Source organism: Salvelinus alpinus, chromosome 2 (assembly GCF_045679555.1).
Source record: "Salvelinus alpinus chromosome 2, SLU_Salpinus.1, whole genome shotgun sequence".
Classification (NCBI taxonomy): domain Eukaryota; kingdom Metazoa; phylum Chordata; class Actinopteri; order Salmoniformes; family Salmonidae; genus Salvelinus; species Salvelinus alpinus.
The window spans coordinates 40,497,864-40,518,613 of NC_092087.1; the positions used below are offsets into that span (position 1 = coordinate 40,497,864).

The window sequence follows — 20,750 nt, forward strand, 5'->3', positions numbered from 1 at the left end:
ACAGCAATGTTCTGTCCTGTATAAATCTTTAGGTTGATGGGTGCATCCTCTAGTGGCAGATGTGGAAATACACTCATACAGTTCCTGTGAAATTATGCTCACTGTAGTGATGCACAGATTGACCTATGTATTTATGTCAATGAAGGGCGGGGAGGTGGTGGGCGGATTGAATAAAGAGAAAAGAATACCTTAAAAAATCCATAAATGTATAATTATTGTTAATTATTCATTTATATCTATAGGCTACATTTATCCTAAAATAATGAAATAAAAAATATCTGGCATTAGTGCATAATAAGCCTAAGCTTTAGGGCCTAACTGTACGTGCAGCAAATGGCCTGCACGCCAATCGTCAAATACTTTTGGGAACAGGCAGGAAAATCGATCCACGGAGACAAAAATGACAAGGTCAAAGTTTAATTCAATAAGAGAAAAGCTGCGAAATAGAGTTGAAAATAAAGAGAAGGGATGGTCTGAAAAGTCATGTTTGGGAAAGATTTGGCGAAGTGTTAACGGCTATGTTATGTATGATGATTGTGAGGCACTATACATATTCAACAGTCAAGTCAAATTCTACAGTCACAAGATGAGGACTTCCAATAGGCAGATATCTTGTCAAGGGAACTGTAGCCTCCTGTTCAGATGGGTTAAACGGAAACTGAAATCTGGACACTGACTGTAGGTCTATAATCTCTCACATAGTCATAATATTAACTCCTGCAGAATTAAGCATTTCTTGCGGTAAAATGATACACCAAATATAGGCAAAATTTTGACTACATAATTTCTGTTTCAGCATCTTGCAAGAATGTGAATGTACAGTTAGCACCTCTACACACGGTTTCTATCTTCATCAGCATCATAAAAGCTGATCATTTTCACAGCTTTCTATTTCCTTACAACCGGTGAAACTGATGTCATTTGGAAATTTTGCACAGCAAATCTTTCCCATTTTTTTTGTTATTGCATTTTCTCCCCGGTCCCTAATAGTCTTTGCTCTGCGAAAGAAGCAGAGATCACAGATAACTTTACTGATGTCAACTAGATTGAAACATTAATTCTATCGATTTATGGCACTATTTTGGTGAGCAAGGGTTTATTTAGTCTTCTAAGGCAACATATGTAATGAGAGAAGAGAAGCAGCATGTATCTAATTATAGACTAGTTAACTAATAGCCTACCAAATGTTGTAAATTATCAGATGAAACAGCATGTCTAAATCAGGCAAAAGAAATCCTGCCACCCTACAGCATTCAGTGAACACAGATGCACGCAGCATGTTACATCAACCAAAAGCCCAGCTTGTCCAGCTGGCATTTGAAAGGGACTTGGCAAGTACATTTCTCCAGGAAAGAGAATGAAATCAGAGACTTCTCATGAGGTTCAACACAGCACTGAGGAGGCTGCAACTCTTCTAAATGGTACTATAAACTACAACCTTTATGGCCCTGGCCATAATGATTCATTAATTGATTTCCCCTCAAACAGCCTAATGATTTTTGAATGTAATGCATAGTGCTTTTTATTTCAATACATATTTTAGATTGATCTGTGATTGTTTTCCTATTTGTTTTTATTGTTATTCTATGGCATATAATTAGACATTCCAAATTCACATAATGTCATATAATGTGCTTGATAAATAGTGCCTTGAAAAAGTATGCATACCCCTTTCGTTGTTACAGCCTGAATTCAAAATAGTTTTTTGTTCTCACCCATCTACTCACAATACACAATAATGACAAAGTTAAAACATGTTTTTAAAAATGTTAGTAAATGTATTGAAATTGTAATACAGAAATCACACATAAGTATAAGTATTCACACATGATGTCACATTTTGGCTTTCTGGGTAAGTCTCTATTTGACCATTATTACAGTGCATTCGGCAAGCATTCAGACCCCTTGACTTTTTCCACATTTTGTTACGTTACAGCCTTTTTCTAAAATGGATTAAATAGTTTTTCTCCAGCATCAATTTATACTCAATACCCCATAATGACAAAGCAAAATATATATATTTTTAAATTTGTGCAAATTTGTCAATAACAGCTGGTGTCACGATGTATTGCTCGTCTGAGGTAGAGTACCTTATGATAAGCTGTAGACCACCCTATCTACCAAGAGAGTTTTCATCTATATTTTTCATAGCCGTCTATTTGCCACCACAAACCGATGCTGGCGCTAAGACCGCACTCAACTAACTGTATAAGGCCATAAGCAAACAAGAAAATGCTCATCCAGATGCAGCGCTCCTAGTGGACGGGGAATTTAATGCAGGCAAACTTAAATCCGTTTTACCTAATTTCTACCAACATGTCACATGTGCAACCAGAGGGGGAAAAAAACTCTAGGACACCTTTACTCCACACACAGAGATGCATACAAAGCTCTCCCTCACCCTCCATTTGACAAATCTGACCATAATTATATCCCCCTGATTCCTGATTACAAGCAAAAACTAAAGCAGGTAGTACCAGTGACTTGCTCAATACGGAAGTGGTCAGATGACGCGGATGCTACGCTACAGGACTGTTTTGCTAGCACAGACTGGAATATGTTCCGGGATTCATCCAATGGCATTGAGGAGTATATCACCTCCGTCACCGGCTTCATCAATAAGTGCATCGACGACGTCATCCCCACAGGGACTGTACGTACGTATCCCAACCAGAAGCCATGGATTACAGGCAACATTCGCACCGAGCTAAAGGCTAGAGCTGCCGCTTTCAAGTAGCGGGACACTAATCCGGACCCTTATAAGAAATTCCGCTATGCCCTCAGATGAACCATCAAACAGGCATGCAGGACTAAGATTGAGTCCTACTACACCGGCTCTGATGCTCATCGGATGTGGCAGTGCTTGCAAACTATTACGGACTACAAAGAGAAACCCAGCCGCGAGCTGTCCAGTGATACGAGCCTACCAGATGGGCTAAATGCCTTTTATGCTCGCTTTGAGGCAAGCAACACTAAAGCATCCATCCATGAGAGCACCAGCTGTTGCGGACAACTATGTGATGACGCTCTTCGTAGCAGATGTGAGCAAGACCTTTAAACAGGTCAACATTCACAAGGCCGCGGTGCCAGACGGATTACCAGGATCTGTACTCAGAGCATGCACGGACCCGAGGCTGATTTGAAAGCTTAGTCATGGCTCACATCAACACCATTCTTATTCTTCCAATACACACCGGCAAATGGATGGATTAGGTATTGTCAACAGAGTTGTTGTCTCTATTGTGTGTGGGCTGGTTAACACTGGGATAAAGTGATTAAAGTTAACAGTAGAACTAATACAATAATTGGCTTATGGAAGCACTTCTCTAAGTGAGAGAAGGTATATTATATGTTTCTATATAAGCTATTTATGCTACCTTTTATATTCTTGATCCTAATGATATAGGCCTAGGTGCAAAACAGGCGAGGTGCTGGAATAAAAAACAATGTGTAGAGAGGGTTGGTTTTACAGGTTTACTCACTCTGGATTGTCAGTACCGCATGTGTTCTTGGCTGTCGTACCTTGGCTGTGTCGGAATCGATTGTGAGTTGAACTTGAGTATGCCTTCCCATAAGGGAGCGCCCGGGGTTGGCTTGCAGTCGGCTCTGGCACAGCCATGGCACGATACAACAGGATATCATGTGATGCCTAAAACTAATTTTCACCTGCAGTTATTAGCGGCCGTTAGAATCTATGTTCCTTTTTCCTTCCTTTTTTTTTGTCGGAATACAACAGGATATAATGAGAACTACATGAAATATGTCTTGCATGTAATGGACATTAAAAGAAAAGGACTGGTCTTGCGATATATTTAGGTTCTCTTTTTTCATATACAGTGGGGAGAACAAGTATTTGATACACTGCCGATTTTGCAGGTTTTCCTACTTACAAAGCATGTAGAGGTCTGTAATTTTTATCATAGGTACACTTCAACTGTGAGAGACGGAATCTAAAACAAAAATCCAGAAAATCACATTGTATGATTTTTAAGTAATTCATTTGCATTTTATTGCATGACATAAGTATTTGATCACCTACCAACCAGTAAGAATTCCGGCTCTCATAGACCTGTTAGTTTTTCTTTAAGAAGCCCTCCTGTTCTCCACTCATTACCTGTATTAACTGCACCTGTTTGAACTCGTTACCTGTATAAAAGACACCTGTCCACACACTCAATCAAACAGACTCCAACCTCTCCACAATGGCCAAGACCAGAGAGCTGTGTAAGGACATCAGGGATAAAATTGTAGACCTGCACAAGGCTGGGATGGGCTACAGGACAATAGGCAAGCAGCTTGGTGAGAAGGCAACAACTGTTGGCGCAATTATTAGAAAATAGAAGAAAATAGAAGAAGTTCAAGATGATGGTCAATCACCCTCGGTCTGGGGCTCCATGCAAGATCTCACCTCGTGGGGCATCAATGATCATGAGGAAGGTGAGGGATCAGCCCAGAACTACACGGCAGGACCTGGTCAATGACCTGAAGAGAGCTGGGACCACAGTCTCAAAGAAAACCATTAGTAACACACTACGCCGTCATGGATTAAAATCCTGCAGCGCACACAAGGTCCCCCTGCTCAAGCAGGCGCATGTCCAGGCCCGTCTGAAGTTTGCCAATGACCATCTGGATGATCCAGAGGAGGAATGGGAGAAGGTCATGTGGTCTGATGATTCAAAAATAGAGCTTTTTGGTCTAAACTCCACTCGCCGTGTTTGGAGGAAGAAGAAGGATGAGTACAACCCCAAGAACACCATCCCAACCGTGAAGCATGGAGGTGGAAACATCATTCTTTGGGGATGCTTTTCTGCAAAGGGGACAGGACGACTGCACCGTATTGAGGGGAGGATGGATGGGGCCATGTATTGCGAGATCTTAGCCAACAACCTCCTTCCCTCAGTAAGAGCATTGATGATGGGTCGTGGCTGGGTCTTCCAGCATGACAACGACCCGAAACACACAGCCAGGGCAACTAAGGAGTGGCTCCGTAAGAAGTATCTCAAGGTCCTGGAGTGGCCTAGCCAGTCTCCAGACCTGAACCCAATAGAAAATCTTTGGAGGGAGCTGAAAGTCCGTATTGCCCAGCGACAGCCCCGAAACCTGAAGGATCTGGAGAAGGTCTGTATGGAGGAGTGGGCCAAAATCCCTGCTGCAGTGTGTGCAAACCTGGTCAAGAACCACAGGAAACGTATGATCTCTGTAATTGCAAACAAAGGATTCTGTACCAAATATTAAGTTCTGCTTTTCTGATGTATCAAATACTTATGTCATGCAATAAAATGCAAATTAATTACTTAAAAATCATACAATGTGATTTTCTGGATTTTTGTTTTAGATTCCGTCTCTCACAGTTGAAGTGTACCTATGATAAAAATTACAGACCTCTACATGCTTTGTAAGTAGGAAAATCGGCAGTGTATCAAATACTTGTTCTCCCCATTGTATATATATATATATATTTTTTTTTTACGAACAATTTAATCCAATGAACTGAGCAGCCTGGGCTGACATGCTTACAGCCTTGCTAGGACATTCAAATATGAGCGTGCTGTTATTATTTATATTAATATCTATTATTGTTACTATACATTTTTTTTACTGTTTTCCATGTTATTTGGTTAGTTCTCTTAGGCATCCTCATAGATAATTATGCTATCATGGAACTGCCCATATTTCCCTCTGGCCAACACCAATTGGTGGCCAAGGGTTTGCCTTAGGACGCAAAGGAGCGTCATGAGTCAGGGAGATGTTCTGATGTCTTAGTGACAACAGACCTAGATATGGGGGGAGGTTTAGTGGGTGGAATATTAGGGCAATTGGAGATTTACAAAGTTGCAGCTACTGTATGCTTAAGTATTAATAGGAGACCGAATGCGATCGGACCACCATCTAATTGGCCTCCATATAACTCTTACAGAAATTCCACGTGGACAGGGATATTGGAAATTTAATAAAAGCCTGTTGGATGACAATTTGTTCTTAACTAAGACAAAATCATTCAGAATTTACTTTTTTTGTACAACATAGGTAAAGCAGATCCTTTTATTGTATGGGACACTTTCAAATGTACTTTTAGAGGCCATTCAATACAATACACATCATTAAAACAAAAGCCGTTTAGGTCAAAAGAGATGAGACTAATAAAGGAAATAGAGTAACAGCGCAGGTAGATGGTAATGGAAACTGTACTATAGAGGCACAAAATAGGTTAGAGGAAAAACAAAAAGAAATGGAGGTACTTATTCAAGAACGATCGAGTGTAATTTATTACAAAAATAAAGCGAATTGGATCAAATGAATTTAACAGAAATTCTACCAAAAATTATTTACAGAAACTCGTTACAAATGGAGTTATCCATGATTCACCAAATTATATTTTAAGCATATGTTTTCTTTTCAGTCCCCTCCATTTCCACTGAATGATGTTAACTGTAAGGATTTCTTTCCTATTAATAATAATGTAAAATTAACAAATTTACACAAAGACCAGTGTGAAGGCCAACTTACAGAAGAGGAACTTTTTGAGCAAATAAAATCTTTTCAGTCTGGAAAAACACCAGAGCTTGACGGTATAACAGTAGAGGTATATCAGACCTTTTTTGATGTACTCAAAGATCCATTATTAGCATGTTTTAATTAATTACTTTTATACAAATGGTAGACTTCCAGGTACTCAACAAGGTCTGATTTCATTACTACTAAAACAGGACCCAGATGGTAAGTATAAAGATCCAGTCCAATCAAAAAAACTGGAGGCCTCTAACACTTCAACGTTGTGATGTGAAAATCCTGGCAAAATGCATAGCATATAGAATAAATTTGGTTATACCAGATATTGTTCATCCTGATCAGACAGGTTTTTTTACATGGTCGATATATTGGAGATAATATACGACAATTACTTGAAACAATTGAACAGGTTTGGTCTTCATAGCAGATTTTGAAAAGGCATTTGATAAAGTACGATTAGAATTTATATATAAATGCCTGAAATACTTAAATATTGGTGAATCTCTTACACAAATGGGTTAAAGTTATGTACAGCAACCCCAGATGTAAAATGGTTACTTCTCAGAAAGTATTGAGCTTTTAAGAGGAGTGAAACAAGGTTGTGCGTTGTCTCCATATCTATTTATTATGTCCATTGAAATGCTAGCTATTAAAATTGGATCCAACAAGAACATCAAGAGGTTAGAAATCCAGGGGATAAAAACAAAAGTGTCAATGTATGCTGATGACTCTAGTCTGCAATCTGGATCCCTGCACAGTCTCATTGAAGATCTTGAACACTTTTCTAGCCTCTCTGGATTAAAACCTAATTATAACAAGTGTACCATATTACGTATTGAATCGTTAAGATAAGTGTTTACACTACCTTGTAGTTTACCAATAAAATGGGCAGATGATGAAGTAGACATACTTGGTATTCACATCTCAAAAAATACAAATGAACTTTGTATGAACAGTAAATAGAAAGTTAGCAAAATTAGATATGATTTTGCAACCATGGAGAGGTAAATAGTTGTCTATTTATGGAAAAATCACATTGATTAACTCTTTGGTCCTATCACAGTTTACTTACTTACTAATGGCATTGCCTACCCAGATTTGTTTTTAAAATCATATGAGTAAAAAATATTTCATTTTATTTGGAATGCTAAGCCAGACACAATTAAACGTGCCTATTTATATAATGAATATGAGTTTGGGGGGCAAAAGTTATTAAATATTAAAGCTTTAAACCTCTCACTAAAAGCTTCACTCATACATAAATTATACTTAAACCCAAAATGGTTCTCCAGTAGACATCCTTTGTTCAAAAATTGCTTTTTTGCCTTCATACAGATTACAACTTCTCATTTCCGACTAATTGAAAATGACATTTTGTTGAAAGTATCGCCCTTTCTTAAACAAGCCATACAAAGCTGGTTACAATTTCAGTTTTATCCTCCAGAAAAGATATAACAAATGTTATGGTTAAACTCAAATATATTGATTCAAATAAAACATTCTTTATGGAAAACATGTTTAAAACTGGTATATTTATTAATGATATTATGAATAGAAATGGAGGAGTAATGTCACATATGCAGTTATTGAAAATATATGGGAATATCTGCTCAATCCAAATTTACAACCAACTGATTGCAGCACAAAAATGCACAAAAATGGAGGCAAGTGGAAAAGGGAGAAGGTAGGGAACTTGTTTGCCTGCCATATATTAAAGATACAAATTGGCTGAAAGGAACTGCATAAATAGAAAAATATATCAGTTCATCTGAGGACAGAAATGTTGACAGCTGCGCCACACAGGTTGCAAAATAAATGGGAGAAGATTTTCGATGTACCAAATCCATGGCACATGGTTTATGAACTGGTACAAAAAACTACACTTGACTCAACGCAGAGTTTTTCAATTTAAATTATTGTATACAATTCTTGCCACCAACAGAATGCTATATATATGGGGCATACAACAATCTCAGCTATGTAGATTTTGTTGCAAAGAGACATAATCAATATATCACTTATTCTGGTATTGCCAATATGTAACTTGTTTCTGGTCACAGGTTCAGGAATGGTTAAAAAAAATCACAATGCACTTAAAATGAACCTTACAAATAGCAGTGTTTGGCAATGGCTTTTCAGATCGCCCATCAATAAATAATGTAATAATACTCGAAGGAAAGGTTTTTATCTTTAGCTCATAATCTGTGGATAATATACGATTAGAAACATTCCAAAATTTTGTTAAACACCACAGCACAATTGAAAAGATATGGCACATGGAAACCAAACAGGGGTGGTCTATGGTGATAGGTGGGATGGGCTGAGAGTGGCTGAGGGTTGGGATTAAAGAGTTTGTTTTGTAATGTATTGTTGCTATATATAAAAGTACCGAAGAGTACATACCGCCCCAACAGATCCACAGATGATGCAATCGCACTCCACACTGCCCTTTCCCACCTGGACAAAAGGACACCTACTGTATGTGAGAATGCTGTTAATTGACTACAGCTCAACTTTCAACACCATAGTGCCCACAAAGCTCATCACTAAGCTAAGGACCCTGGGACTAAACACCTACCTCTGCAACTAGACTTCCTGACGGGCCAACCCCAGTTGGTAAGGGTAGGCAAGAACACATCTGCCATACTGATCTTCAAAACGGGGGCCCCTCAGGGGTGCCTGCTTAGTCCCCTCCTGTACTTCCTGTTCACCCACGACTGTGTGGCAAAGCACGAGCATAAAAGGCATTTAGCCCGTCTGGTAGGCTCGCATCACTGGGCAGCTCGCGGCTGGGTTTCCCTTTGTAGTCCGTAATAGTTTGCAAGCCCTGCCACATCCGACGAGCGTCAGAGCCGGTGTAGTAGGATTCAATCTTAGTCCTGTATTGACGCTTTGCCTGTTTGATGGTTCATCTGAGGGCATAGCGGGATTTCTTATAAGGGTCCGGATTAGTATCCCGCTTCTTGAAAGTGGCAGCTCTAGCCTTTAGTTCGGTGTGGATGTTGCCTGTAAGCCATAGCTTCTGGTTGGGATATGTACGTACAGTCACTATGTCACTAATACCATGGAGCTCATTGAAAAGGCCTCAGCGAGGAAGGCAGCCATTTTCCATCAGAAGAACATCTGATCCACAGAGAGAGAAGTTTGATGTGGCAGTTGTTGAAGCAGTAGCCAAAGGCCAATCAAAGTCCAGACAATCTGCAACTAGGAAAGCTTTGGCTTGTTCACTGAATATGACTAAGAATACAAACTACAGATACAGTTTGCAAAAATATTTGGGGTCAGTAGAAAACTATTAAGGCAAACTTAAAAAAAGACCATGTGGTCGACATATAGATTAACTCAATCTACAGTCTCAGCAATAGAAAAGATCTATGAAGCAGTCTCTCACAAAGTGCCAGATAAGAAAAAGTTGAACAAGAAGATTGGGAAGGCAGCCAGCTTTCTTGACCACTCCATTGCTCGGCTGCACCAAGAATTTCTCAACCCTGGTATCTCAATAGGAGTTGCTATGTTTTATAGATTAAGATCAAGGACTGGCAAAACAATCAACTTGCAAAAGTGAAAGCCAACCTCCCGGGAAACAAACAGCATTGGGCATCCTGGACTTTGCCCGAGAACTACACTTGTAGGTAGAGGAGTGCTACACTGCACCCCTTGGTAATGTAATGCAAATGTGGGAAATGCCAGAAGACCATCACAGACGACAGTTGTATAATGATATCAAGCATGACAATCAATGCATTTTTAACTGTAGCTATTGATCAACTAAAAAAACTAAAGTCTGAATCACAACAAGATCTACAAATACTCTGACGGCTGTGGGCACATTACACATCAAAAGTACCTATATCTGATGTTAGCTATGCTGTGTCTGATTTTGGTTTCCCTATACACAATTCTGGCTCCACACATGGTAAAGGTGCCAGTGATGGGGAAAGTGCAGTAATCGAGAGCCATGAAACCACAGCAGTGAAGGTTGGCCGAGCCCTGATCAGAAATGTGAAGGAGCTCTACAACTACAGCACAGACAATCTGACAAAGGAAGGATCTCCAGATACCTGTACCCATTACCTATGTACCATGTTCTTCATTCCCAGTGAGGACATTGAAAAAAAACAGAAGTCCCCGTAGTCTGAAGCAAGTGCCTGGCACCATGAAGTTGCATTGCATCAAAACAGTCAAGGACGGGTTAGTGGCAACCAGAAACCTCAGCTGCTACTGTGACTCTTGTCTCCTTGGGATTGGAGTCTGTCTGAACGGATTATATGTTGAGCAATGGAGACAGGTGAAACGTCATAGTCTGCGTGGTAAGTAACACTTTGCTTACATTATGTAAATCACGTTTGATATTAAATTACTTTCAATAACCTCATGTAATTCTTTGTTTCCATACCAGAACTTTGAAAGAGATCTTTGAAAGAGATGCCAGAGACCAAATGACAGTGACCAGATGAATAACAGCATCTCTCACACACACACACACACACACACACACACACACACACACACACACACACACACACACACACACACACACACACACACACACACACACACACACACACACACACACACACACACACACACACACACACACACTGTGTTGGATGAGTATTGATGGTAGTGGTGATAAAGAGATCTAATAATGTCATAAAGCCAGAGAACACGCTGTAAGTTAAAATAGGGTATACAGTGTAACACACACAAACACAATGCTCGAAGAGTTTACTGATTTATATGAATTTCATAATTGTCAATGATGTTCTTGACAGAACCCATTGTATTATATCAGCTATTTAAACAAATGTATAGGAATTCTGTATATTTTTCATTCTTCAGAAATGTTTAGCATGGCTAAATGATAGGGAAAATGACTAAAGCGCAAATAGACTTGGCTACTAGGCATGACAAGTAAACAAGTAAAATCCATGTTTCATGTGACAATTTGAATGACATGTAGATGTTTTGTTATTGCAAGGAGGAGTTATGGTCTCATTGTGCATGTCTAGACTTTTATTTCTGTATCACATCCGGCCATGATTGGGAGTCCCTGTAACGGTTTTCTTCTGTGGAAGAAGGAGAGGACCAAAGCGCAGCGTAGTTAGTGTTTATCATGTTTAATAAAAGACAATAAACTGAACACTTCCAAAATACAAAACGTGAAAACCGAAACAGTTCTATCTGGTGCAGACACACAAAGACTGAAGACAACCACCCACAAAACCCAACACAAAACAGGCTACCTGAATATGGTTCCCAATCAGAGACAACACAAAACACCTGCCTCTGATTGAGAACCATATCAGGCCAAACACAGAAATAGGAAGACATAGACATACAAACATAGACTGCCCACCCCAACTCACGCCCTGACCATACTAAATAAAGACAAAACAAAGGAAATAAAGGTCAGAACGTGACAGTCCCATAGGGCAGCGCACAATTGGCACAGCGTCGTCTGGGTTTGACCGAGGTAGTTGTCATTGTAAATAAGAATTTGTTCTTAATTGACTTGCCTAGTTAAATTAAGGTTACATTTAAAAATGTAAAATAAATTAAAAACTATATATGGAAAGCTGCAAGAAAATAATATTTAAATGTATATCAAACCATTTAGAAGCTTTGACCCTGAGGTCACACATTGGCCCCTTTATAATGTGTGTTCTTATCGGTCTACTGGTTTTACCCACCCACGTATTGCATGGACAAGAGATAAGGTACAGTATATGATGTTAGAAGAGCTGCATGTGAGGAACTGTTTGGTAGTGTATTGTTTACCAGTGGCAGAGCTACTGAATTCACTCACTTTTTTACAGGAGACCTTACATACTGAACAACTACGGCAGGGGTAGAAACCGGTCACCTCGTCCAGTCGTCCATCATTTATTTTCGGGGGGACATAAGTGTCAGCCCGAACAGTGAAGTCCTTGACATTCCTGGCCCTGTAGTGTGAGGAGAGAGGCGGGTCAGAGAAAACCTTTTAGCAAACAGGATCAGCCATGAGGGCATTCCAATGTTTCTTAATGGTTTCCTTGATGTCATCACTCAAAGGACAATATGTAGTGCTACAGACATATTCATGTATTTAAAAAATCCATTCTGGTTGAGGTCTCATCAATGTTACGTACCTAACTGAGCGCATCATCAAGACATTCTATAGGGTATGAACAGATCTCAAATCTAGTCTGTTTTACTAGTACAAATCAAGTCAAATTTTATTGGTCGGGTACCCATATTTAGCAGATGTTATCGCGAGTGTAGTGAAATTCTTATGTTCCTAGAGTGCAGTAATACCTGACAAAACAAAAGGTTTCAGTCTCAGAAATTGGTGTACGGTAAAACCTTTTCAGAAATGTGGGATGCAGACTAGAGGCATGTAGGATACTGTTCTTATCTGTAGGCTTGGTATACAAAGTAGTAGACAAGGAACCTGAGTCATGGCACACAAGGGTATTAAGGAAAGACATCTCGTCTCTGGCTAATCTCGGCGTTGAATTTGGGGTAAGCGATAGTCATCAAATACATTGAAGGGACCCTTCCAAACTAGAAACACAGCAATATATATTTTTCACATATAGTGCATTTGGAAAGTATTCAGACCATTTCACTTTGTCCACATTTTGTGTTATTCTAAAATGGATTAAATCATGTTTTCCCCTCCCCAATCTACACACAATACCCCATAAAGACAAAAAGCCTTATTTTTTTAAACCCTGGAAATATCACATTTATTAAAGTATTCAGACCCTTTACTCAGTACTTTGTTGAACCACCATTAGCAGCGATTACAGCCTTGTCTTCTTGGGTATGACACTACAAGCTTGGCACACCTGTATTTGGGGATTTTCTCCCATTCTTCTTTGCAGATCCTCTCAAGCTCTGTCAGGTTAGATGAAGAGCGTTGCTGCACAGCTATTTTCAGGTCTCTTCAGAGATGTTCGATTGGGTTCAAGTCCAGGCTCTGGCTGGGCCACTCAAGGACATTCAGAGACTTGTCCTGAAGCCACTCCTGCACTGTCTTGGCTCTGTGCTTGGGGTCGTTATCCTGTTGGAAGGTGAACCTTCGCCGCAGTCTGATGTCCTGAGCACTCTGGAGCAGATTTTCATCAAGGATCTCTCTGTACTTTGCTCTGTTCATCTTTCCCTCAATCCTGACTAGTCTCCCAGTTCCTGCCACTGAAAAACATCCCCACAGCATGATTCTGCCAACACCATGTTTCACTGTAGGGATGGATTTGGCCAGGTGATGAGCGGTGCCTGGTTTCATCCAGACGTGAAGCTTGGCATTCAGGCCAAAAAGTTCAATCTTGCTTTCATCATACCACAGAATCTTGGTACGCTTACCACGCTGCACCCTTGGTCCGGTCATTTCCACCCTGATGACGATCGTGACAGCTGTAACTTAACAAAATGTGGAAAAAATTAAGGGGTGTGAATACTTTCCAAATGCACTGCAAGTATATGTTGGGAAAAAGGGTTTTCATGCCAATTAAACTTGTCTTCCAGATAATCCATAAATAGACATGCATAGTCAGGAGGTCAAATGCAGCCCATAGCCACACAATGATTTTGTAAATAGTATCAAATAGTAACAATATATACATACAGTTGAAGTCTGAAGTTTACATACACCTTAGCCAAATACATTTAAACTCAGTTTTTCACAATTCCTGACATTTAGTCCTAGTAAAAAGTCCCTGTCTTAGGTCAGTTAGGATCACCACTTTATTTTAAGAATGTGAAATGTCAGAATAATAGAGAGAATGACTTATTTCAGATGTAATTTATTTTGTCACGTTCCCAGTGGGTCAGAAGTTTACATACACTCAATTAGTATTTGGTAGCATTGCCTTTAACTTGGGTCAAACATTTCGGGTAGCCTTCCACAAGCTTCCCACAATAAGTTGGATGAATTTTGGCATATTCCTCCTGACAGAGCTGGCTTAGCTGAGTCAGGTTTGTAGGCCTCCCTGCTCGCACACGCTTTTTCAGTTCTGCCCATACATTTTCTATGGGATTGAGGTCAGGGCTTTGTGATGGCCACTCCAATACCTTGACTTTGTTGTCCTTAAGCCATTTTGCCACAACTTTGGAAGTATGCTTGGGGTCATTGTCCATTTGGAAGACCCATTTGCGACCAAGCTTGAACGTCTTGACTGATGTCTTCAGATGTTGCTTAAATATATCCACATAATTGTCCTTCCTCATGATGCCATCTATTTTGTGAAGTGCACCAGTCCCTCCTGCAGCAAAGCACCCCCACAACATGATGCTGCCCCCCCCCCCCCCGTGCTTCACGGTTGGGATGGTGTTCTTCGGCTTGCAAGCGTCCCCCCTTTTCCTCCAAACATAATGATGGTCATTATGGACAAACAGTTCTATTTTTGTTTCATCAGACCAGAGGACAGTTCTCCAAAAAGTACGATCTTTGTCCCATGTGCAGTTGCAAACCGTAGTCTGGCTTTTTCATGGCGGTTTTGGAGCAGTGGCTTCTTCCTTGCTGAGCGACCTTTCAGGTTATGTTGATATAGGAATCGTTTTACTGTGGATATAGATAAGTTTGTACCTGTTTCCTCCAGCATCTTCAAAGGTCCTTTGCTGTTGTTCTGGGATTGATTTGCACTTTTCGCACAAAAGTACGTTCATCTCTAGGAGACAGAACGCATTTCCTTCCTGAGCGGTATGACGGCTGTGTGGTCCCATGGTGTTTATACTTGCGTAATATTGTTTGTACAGATGAACGTGGTACCTTCAGGTGTTTGGAAATTGCTCCCAAGGATGAACCAGAGACTTGTGGAGGTCTACAATTTTTTTTCTGAGGTCTTGGCTGATTTCTTTTGATTTTCCCATGATGTTAATCAAAGTGGTACTGAGTTTGAAGGTAGGCCTTGAAATACATCTACAGGTACACCTCCAATTGACTCAAATGATGTCAATTAGCCTATCTGAAGCTTCTAAAGCTGTGACATTATTTTCTGGAAATTTCCAAGCTGTTTAAAATGCACAGTCAACATAGTGCATGTAAACTTCTGACCCACTGGAATTGTGATACAGTGAATTATAAGTGAAATAATCTGTCTGTAAACAATTGTTGGAAAAATTACTTGTGTCATGCACAAAGTAGATGTCCTAACCAACTTGCCAAAACTGTAGTTTGTTAAAAATAAATTTGTGGAGTGGATGAAAAACGAGTTTTAATGACTCCAACCTAAGTGTATTTAAACTTCAACTGTGTAATATATATTATATATTTGTACAGGATAGTTGCCAGGTTCAACAAAAAAACTGTAGAATGTCTTGTGTCCCCTCCCCTCTCTGTTCCAAAAATAACTTGAATTCCTCCAGTCTTTTGTCATGTTTTTTCTTTATACACTAATGTACAACATCTAGGGCGATGAGAGATATCCAAGTAAACATCACCATTTTTTTATTGTTTTATGAAAATGCCAGTGTCTCTCAAATATGAGTGCAATTGTCTTATACTGGGGTGTATAACTTCAATTGGGGGAGTTAGAATAGTGGAATACACAAGGTTACATTTTGAAATTTGGTAGTGCATCAGCAGTTTTCCTCATGTCAATCACTGACAGTCACTCAATTAGCCCACGTCAGCCAACATTTTATAGATTGATAGGTAAGTTAGTCTAGCCAGCTATCTAAACATTTGGGTCAATCATGGCTGAGTAATCAGGGGCCCTGACCTCCAGGGGTCCCCATTGATTTTGTTAGTCCCTCTCACTCAGATATCCTTTGCACATGGCAAAATGTGTAAAATTGCAACCAAATCTTGCTTAGGGCCCCCAAAAGTGACTGATGAAATTGATATAAAGAAAATTATAGGAGCTGTTTTGTTAGACTTCAGTGCAGCTTTTGACATTATCAATCATAGTTTGCTGCTGAAAAAACAGGTGTGTTATGGCTTTACATCCTCTGCCACACAGAGGGTGTTCTTTAATGGAAGCCTATTACTAATGACCTACAACTAGCCTTGAGTAAAGCCTATGTACGCTGATGCTTCAACATTATACGTCAGCTACCACAACAAGCGAAATCACAGCAACACTTAAAGAGCTGAAGTCAGTTTTGTATTCGATGGCTACTAATAAGCTGGTCCTAAATATAAAATAAATAAAAGCATTGTATTTGGGCCAAATCATTTGCTAAACCGCATCTAAATCTTGTAACGAATAATGTGGCAATTGAGCATGTTGAGGACACTAAACTGCTTGGTGTAATGATTGACCAGGGATGGGCGACTTTGATGGGGGTCGGGGCCACAAAAAACTGAAATCATGAGGGGCTGCATCGGCTCGTGGGTCTGCGTACCCGCATCCACATCCAATAATTCACTAAATTCTAGACCTCACCTTAATCTGGTAATGAATGGTGTGGCTGTTGAACAAGTTGAGGAGATTAAATGACTTGGCGTTACCTTAGATTGTAAACTGTCATGGTCAAAACATGGATTCAATGGTTGTAAAGATGGGGAGAGGTCTGTTTGTAATAAAGAGATGCTCTGCTTTTTTGACCACACACTCAACAAACCAGCCTTGTCCAGTCATATGGTCAAGTGATGCAAAGAAAGACCTAGTTAAACTGCGACTGGCCCAGAACAGAGCCACCACACATCTTGCTCTTCATTGTAATCAGAGGACTAATATTAATGCTATGCATGCCAGTCTCTCTTGGCTAAAAGTTTAGGAAAGACTGACTGCATCACTTCTTCTTTTTCTAAGAAACAATGTGTTGGAAATTCCAAATTGTTTGCATAGTCAACTTACAAATCACTGACACACACACTTACCCCACCAGACATGCCACCTGGGGTATTTTCACAGTCCCAAGGTCCAGAACAAATTCAAGGAAACGTACAGTATTATACAGAGCCAAGAGTGCATGGAACTCCATTCCATCTTACATAGTGCAAAACCTGGTTTAGAAAAACCCAAATAAAGCAACACCTCACAGCACAATGCCTCTCCCCCATGTGACCTACTTGTTGTGTGTATGTACTGACATGTATGGGTAACTGACAGATGCACACACACTACATGTTTTTAAATGTATGTCAATTGTAAAGTATTTTGTAAGACTAGCTGTTGCCCTTGGCGTTGGCTAATGGGCATCCTAATAAATTAAAAATATATTAAAAAAGGAGACAAACACACACACACACACTCTAACACACGCACTTTACAAACAAACACATTGAAATATTGTAGTATTGTACATTTCTAATAATAATTGAGTAAGAATGTTATAATGTGTGTATGAGGTATTGTAGGCTGTTGTTTTGTTGTGATTTGTTGTAATTGTTTTAATCCTGTTTGGACCTAATAAATACTAAATAGCCTACTAAAGGCTAGAAGCGGCTCTGGGACAATCCATATTACTTTCGATTTTTCTTTTACACCCCTTCAAATAAGTGGATTCAGCTATTTCAGCCACACCCATTGCTGACAGGTGCATAAAATTGAGCACACGGCCATGCAATCTCCATAGACAAACATTGGCAGTAGAATGGCCTTACTGAAGAGCTCAGTGACTTTCAACGTGGCACCATCATAGGATGCCACCTTACCAACAAGTCAGTTCATCCGCCATTGGACTCTGGAGTAGTGGAAATGCGTTCTCTGGAGTGATGAATCACGCTTCACCATCTGGCAGTCCGACGGACGAATCTGGGTTTGGCGGATGCCAAGAGAACGCTACCTGCCCGATTGCATGTCAACTGTAGAGTTTGGTGGATAAGGAATAATGACTTGACTGGTCTGCACAGAGCCCTGACCTCAACCCCATCAAACAACTTTGGGATGAATTGGAATGCCGACTGCGAGCCAGGCCTAATTGCCCAACATCAGTGCCCGACCTCACTAATGCTCGTGGCTGAATGGAAGCAAGTCCCTGCAGCAATGTTCCAACATCTAGTGAAAAGCCTCCCTAGAAGAGTGGAGGCTGTTATAGCAGCAAAAGGGGGACCAACTCCATATTAATGCCCATGATTTTGGAATGAGATGTTCGATGAGCAGGTTTCCACATACTTTTGGTAATGTAGTGTAGCTTCAGCCGCAGTCCTACTTATTCTTGAGCGGATGGTCAGGGGGCCGGAACAGAACTGCAAATACTTTGTAGACTGCAAATTGACCGTAAGAAGCCCAAACAAGTACAATATTTGACTAAAATATAATAATTTCAAACCATGCTTACATTTATATACTATCACGTTTTTACAGTCTTATGCACAACAATTAAAATAGATACAATAAAATAAAAACGCAAAAAAAAATCTGAGAATTTGGAGAACTAGAAGGTAAATTACTAGAATAATGATTTCCCACTGCCTGGCCGTGTGGACATGCAAATTAGCCACAAAAAGCTTGGCTTGGTTAGCGTCGTAGGTATTTCAGTGTTCGATCATTCTCTGAAAATGGCATCCTGGGAAAGGGCTTTCTGGCTTGAACTATAGAAGCATAAGAGCAAACGTCAAACCAGATTCCAAGTAGGCCTATGATCACTATTACTTCATGGTGCGAGGCGCACACATGGCGTCTGGCACGCATCCACTTCAATGGAAGCGGGTCAGGATTTTCTCTCTCGTGCTCGCGCAATGGCGGAGGCGAGCCCCAACAGGAAAACCCCGAGTCAGCAAGTAGCCTAATCCACGTAGTCTATTGCAATACATTCTCAGTAGACCATTTATGAACAAATAATTCGCAGTTTTAGCGAGTCCTTGAATTCAGACGCCAATAATTGGATAGACGTATTGCTCGACACCTACAGGAAAGTCTAAAATGTCAGGATCAATCATTTTATAAAATGTGTCATGGGTTTTTCTAGAGTAACTGAAATACAATACATTAACCCCATTAAAACAAAGCCCTTACAGAGACCATTATATATCCCTTACAGAATACCCGAATATTCTTTAGTAAACGGCCTGACATATGATTTTGATATTGCATGTTTGTTTCATACTCATGCAAGTGTAGAATTACTTATCCACACCAAATAAACATAATAGAATAGGAGTAGAATACAAACGGTAGACTACACCCGCTGCAACCTAGTCTCAAAGAATGTTGTATTATTCTGTACATATATAACAGTTCAACTATACATCCGTCCCCTCGCCCCGACCCGGGCGCGAACCAGGGACCCTCTGCACACATCAACAACAGTCACCCACGAAGCATCATTACCCATCGCTCCACAAAAGCCGTGGCCCTTGCAGAGCAAGGGGAACCACTACTTCAAGGTCTCAGAGCAAGTGACGTCACCGATTGAAAGGCTATTAGCTCGCACCACCGCTAACTAGATAGCCATTTCACATCCGTTACACATACATTTGAGAAAATGCTCCATTTAGTAAGACGTTACGTTTCATATGGTATGTATTAATTTGTGGATGTCCATCATCCATTTCATGTGATTTGTAACGAATTACAGCAGCTACTCTTCTTGTGGTCCAGCACAATGTTACAAATTTGCTAAATGTACAATATGTTACGAAATCCAATTTATTGTGGCTAATGTTAAGGTTAGGAGTTAGGTTAAAGGGTTAAGGTTAGGGGAAGGGTTAGCTAAAATGGTTAAGGTTAGGGTTAGCTAACAAACTAAGTAGTTGCAAAATTGCTCAAAAGTAGTAAGTAGCTGAAAAGTTGCTCAAATGCTAAGATTGTCCACGATGAGATTCAAACATACAACCCTTGGGTTGCTAGACATTCACGTTATATGCCCACCTATTCATCCATCCATCCATCCCAATCAACCACTCTCCTTTCGTTTTTCCCTTAAGTAACCTTCTGTCTTATGTAACCATACCAAACATAATATAGCATACTAATTTGATTGTCCCGGAATCACGTTTACTAAGTTACTTCTAGTGTATGAGACCAGGCTGTATTTATGGCAACGCATCTTATTATGCATTATCTGTTTGTTATTAATTTCCTCCTAATGGCCTAGCCCGAAAGTAGTTTCTAGGCAACCTCCATCCGTGTCTGAGAAAAATACAGATTTCTTTTTTATTTACCTTCCATGTGTGCGCTACTTCTGCGATCTGGACACACCTTCCAAATAGTCCACGCCTACTGCGTCCAAAACCTTGGCACTGGGTGGGGTCGACGCCAGGATTCGCTTTAATTGGCCCCCAATGAGAAACTTAACAACTCTATGTCGCGCAGGTCCCAGTCCGACATGGGTCGAGCGATATAAATAGTGTCTTGGTGCCTTGGTGC

General features: G+C 40.1%; 2 long non-coding RNA genes across 2 annotated transcripts; one reads left to right on the forward strand and one right to left on the reverse strand.

Annotated features, from left to right (window-relative positions):
- Positions 1–176: 176 nt before the first annotated feature.
- On the forward strand, positions 177–17,886 carry LOC139561164 (uncharacterized). The gene is made up of 3 exons (XR_011672074.1): positions 177–1,421; positions 10,611–10,820; positions 10,910–17,886. It is a non-coding gene; the product is annotated as an uncharacterized lncRNA (long non-coding RNA).
- On the reverse strand, positions 11,472–20,660 carry LOC139561167 (uncharacterized). The gene is made up of 3 exons (XR_011672075.1): positions 20,546–20,660; positions 12,320–12,455; positions 11,472–11,579 (listed from the first exon to the last, which is right to left on the reverse strand). It is a non-coding gene; the product is annotated as an uncharacterized lncRNA (long non-coding RNA).
- Between the last annotated feature and the right edge of the window lie 90 nt (positions 20,661–20,750).